Genomic DNA, 4,610 nt, shown 5'->3' with positions numbered 1-4,610 from the left:
GTTGATTCACAACACTACATAACGGGTTCTCACTCTGCGTGTGTTTCGCGCTGGATGACGGTCGTGCTGAGCGGTGCAGGTACAGAGGAGAAGTAGAAGAAGAGAAGAGGATGATACCATTTGCTAAGCGGGGATGTTTTCATTTTCATCCTTAACACATACATTTTAAATCACAAACTACGGAGTATGTTTTGGACATTATTTAACCTTGTCAAAGACGAACAAAAATGTTAGAATAACAACATTTCTAACTCCAAGTTTTAGGGGTGCTGAGCTCCTTTTTAGGGGTGCTTCAGCACCCCTAAAAAGGGGCTAGCCTCGCCCTTGATGACCACCATGTCCCAATAAGGCTGCGACGTTAGCAAGGAGGAGGCGGGGTTATGTTTTGGTCCAGAACAAGGGGGTAAGCTTCTCCTCGGACCGCGAACCTCCTATGGCGCCATTTTAATGCTACAAAGCAATCACCTCCCGTTAGCATTCCATTGACTGCCATTCATTTTGGCGCCACTTTGACAGAGAATAACTTTACATCTGAAGGGTTTAAAGACTCTATTTGTCCATTGTTTATTTCTAAAGAATCATGACAATGTATAAAAGGCTCCATTACCTTGTACCTCACGTTATGGCTCCGCAGCAGACGTTTTTGTAAAAATAGGCTAACGATTGTGTCATACCACGCGACTTACTGTCGCATAGTAGAGGAATTACCGTATAGTACAGGAGAAGCGCGCAGGCAGTTTCGTCTAACATTAGCTGTTTAAGTGTAATTACTAATGTTAACTAGCATTTTAGTGATCAATAATTAGTCTGTGTCTATGTTATCTCCTTACATATACCTACGCTCTCCGTCTCTGCTAGATTGGGAATGATTGAGATTTCTCTTGGCACAGCTACCAGAAGACTTCCAACTTTCAGACAGGTTGCTCACGTCACATTTACGTCGTCTCTCTCAGTTGGAGGCTGCGCAGTAACGCTCAGCCATCACCGGAAAAGTGCTTCTAACGGCCTTCACTGGTCTCCGTCCAGAGACACGGGATCTGGTGGTCCATTCTTATATACAGTCTATGGTCCAGAATCATGGGGAGAGAGCTGTTAGGCCCCTTTAGGGTCCCCAAAGGTGTGAAAATGACCTCGGCAAAGTATGTAGAGTGTCTGACTGACCAATTTCTTCCATGGTACAAAAAGAAGAACCTTCCTTCTGTAGCAAAATCATCTTCATGCATGACAATGCACCATCTCATGCTGCAAAGAATATTTCTGTGTCATTGGCTGCTATGGGCGTAAAAGGAGAGAAACTCATGGTGTGGCCCCCATCCTCCCCTGACCTCAACCCTATTGAGAACCTTTGGAGCATCCTCAAGCAAACGATCTATGAGGGTGGGAGGCAGTTTGCATCAAAACAGCAGCTCTGGGAGGCTATTCTGACGTCCCGCAAAGAAATTCAAACATAAACTCTCCCTAAACTCACAAGTCCAATGGATACAATAATTGTGAAGGTGATATCAAAGAAGGGGTCCTATGTTAACATGTAACTTGCTCTGTTAAGATGGGTTTGATTGAAATAGCTTTTGATTTCAGCAAATATGACCTCCTAATGCTGCAAATTCAGCAAATGACCATTTTCATTTCTGTACATAAATATATATATATATATATGTATAAAATGCTTTGAAACTCTGTTGTGCATAATAATTTGGAATATTGTCAAAAATAGTCTTCCTTATTTACTGTAGTTAAACCATACATTAGAAAATCTCTATTTTTAATTACAGGAAAAGGTCAAGGTAAGCTGCCAGTACAGTATTTGCTGCTATTTTACAGATTTATGTAACATTCACAGAAAAAGTTTTTTTATTATTATATACTGTAAGAATTAAATCCGTATGTCCTGGCAGTACAATTTCCGTTAAGTTTACGGATGTTTCTGTTAATCCAAATACAGAACATTCTGTAGATTTACAGTAAATGCTCTGTACATTTGACGGATGTTTCCGTTAGTCCACAAAATGGAAAAATTCTGTAAAATTGCAGCATAGCCTCAATTCTAATTAAATCTGTGTTGTCAGATGAAGCCTCAGTTTTCTGATAAATATTGTATTTTTTTTAATTTTCAAACAATGCTTTAATACAATGGCTGCTACCATCACAAGACCAATTAGTGTGCTAAATGAATTAACTAAACAGCTACAACATGATCAAATAATCCACCGCTATATAAACAAAATAACATATTTATTTTACAAGAGTTTTTCCTCTTAACAAACATCTCATTACTCATTAACAGGTAAGTAGTGAGTTTAAAAGAGTGATTCATGAGACTTAAAACATTCCCCCCCATGTATCTGATATAGTTAATAAAAAAACATTCAAACACACACTAACTGACAACACAATTATACTGATTGTAAGGGCCATACAATAATATGAGCAGGAATCATTTCAATGTGTGCCTGCAGAATTGGTAGTGCATTACGGAATATTTATTCTAAACTTGAATAAATAAAACCAAAGATGATCAAGAGAGCAAACATTCTGTCTACTGCTGCTACTCTAGCACCTTGGTATAACTCCCAAACTCGCAAATTAAAACAAATCTCACGAAAACTTGAAAGCAAATGCCATTCCACCAAACTGGAAGAATCTCGTGTAGATTGGCAAGATAGTCTAAAAAATTATAGGAGGGCCCTCAGAAATGCCGGATCAGACTACTACTCAATACTAATAGAAGAAAATAAGAACAACCCAAGGTTTCTTTTCAGCACTGTAGCCAGGCTGACAGATAGCCACAGCTCTATTGAGCCATCTATTCCCCTAGCTCTGAGTAGTGATGACTTCATGACCTTCTTTAATGATAAAATTATAACAATTAGAGAAAAAATTCATCACCTTCTGCCCACAGCTTCCAACGACTCACCATTGGGTGCAGGAGGGCTAGAAAGAACGATAAGACCTGATACTTATTTAGACGGCTTTTATCCTATAGACCTTCAACAATTAATGTTAAGGGTCTCTTCAGCTAAGCCAACTACCTGTCTCTTAGACCCCATTCCAATGAGGCTGCTTAAAGAAGCACTACCCCTGGTCAATACCACATTACTAGATATGATCAATATGTCCTTATTAACAGGTCACGTACCGCAGTCTTTTAAAGTAGCTGTGATAAAACCTATTCTGAAAAAACCCACCCTCGATCCTGAGGTCTTAGCCAACTATATCTAACCTCCCCTTTCTCTCCAAAATCCTTGAGAAGGTAGTCACTATTCAATTGTGTGACTTTCTGCATAGAAAAAGTCTATTTGAGGACTTTCAGTCAGGATTTAGAATGCATCATAGCACAGAGATGGCACTGGTGTATATATGCTTCCCCTAGGCAATATTATTAGGAAACACTCAATTAACTTTCACTGTTACGCAGACGACACCCAATTATATCTGTCAATTAAGCCAGACGAAAGCGGTCAGTTAGCTAAACTTCAAGCGTGCATTAAAGATATAAAATCCTGGATGACCTACAATTTTCTGATGTTAAACTCAAACAAAACGGAAGTTATTGTGCTGGGACCCAAGCACCACCGAACTTCATTATCTAAAGATATAGCTACCCTAGATGGTATTGCCCTGGCCTCCAGCACTACTGTCAGAAATCTAGGAATCATTTTTGACCAGGATCTATCCTTTAAAGCCCACTTAAAACAAACCTCTAGAACAGCCTTATTCCATCTTCGTAACATTGCTAAAATCAGGAACATCCTCTCGCAAAACAATGCTGAAAAACTAGTCCATGCATTCGTTACTTCCCGGCTGGACTACTGTAATTCTTTACTATCAGGCTGCTCAAATAAAACCCTTAAGACCCTCCAGCTGATCCAGAATGCTGCAGCACGTGTTCTGACAAGAACTAACAAAAGAGATCACATTTCTCCTGTATTAGCTTCTCTGCATTGGCTTCCTGTAAAATCCAGGATTGAATTTAAAATCCTTCTCCTGACCTACAAAGCACTAAATGGTCAAGCACCATCATACATAGAAGAGCTCTTAGTACCTTATTTTCCGACTAGAGCACTGCACTCCCAGAATCCAGAGTTACTTGTGGGTCCTAGAGTCTCTAAAAGTAGAATGGGAGCCAGATCCTTCAGCTACCAGGCTCCTCTCCTGTGGAACCAGCTCCCAACTTGGGTTCAGGGGGCAGACACCGTCACCACATTTAAGAATGAACTGAAAACCATCATCTTTGATAAAGCTTATAGTTAGGCAGTGAGGAGTTGCAGCGTAGTAGAGTAGAGTAGAGGGAGGCAGGAAGTACAGCCCGTTCCGGCAGGGGAGAGTACGAGCCCGGTCCGGCCCCTCTCTTTAGCCTGCCTCTCTTAGTTATACTATTATAACTCTAGACTGCTGTTGGGGAAGTTCCTTCCTTCCAAGGACACAATGAGCTGCTTCCTCTTCTCTCTTTTCACTTGTCTCCTTTTGTGTGCATCTTAGTCCCAGAAATGCCTGTTACTAACCTAGCTCTGGGGAGTTTTCTCCCCGGAGTCCCTTTGCTTCTTCTTCACCCAGAACATCGCCTTAGAATTGGGTGGCACCTACACCGGGGTCTTGGGTGCAGCTGACGC

Source organism: Sander lucioperca, chromosome 4 (genome assembly GCF_008315115.2).
Source record: "Sander lucioperca isolate FBNREF2018 chromosome 4, SLUC_FBN_1.2, whole genome shotgun sequence".
Classification (NCBI taxonomy): domain Eukaryota; kingdom Metazoa; phylum Chordata; class Actinopteri; order Perciformes; family Percidae; genus Sander; species Sander lucioperca.
This window is presented reverse-complemented; position numbering follows the sequence as displayed.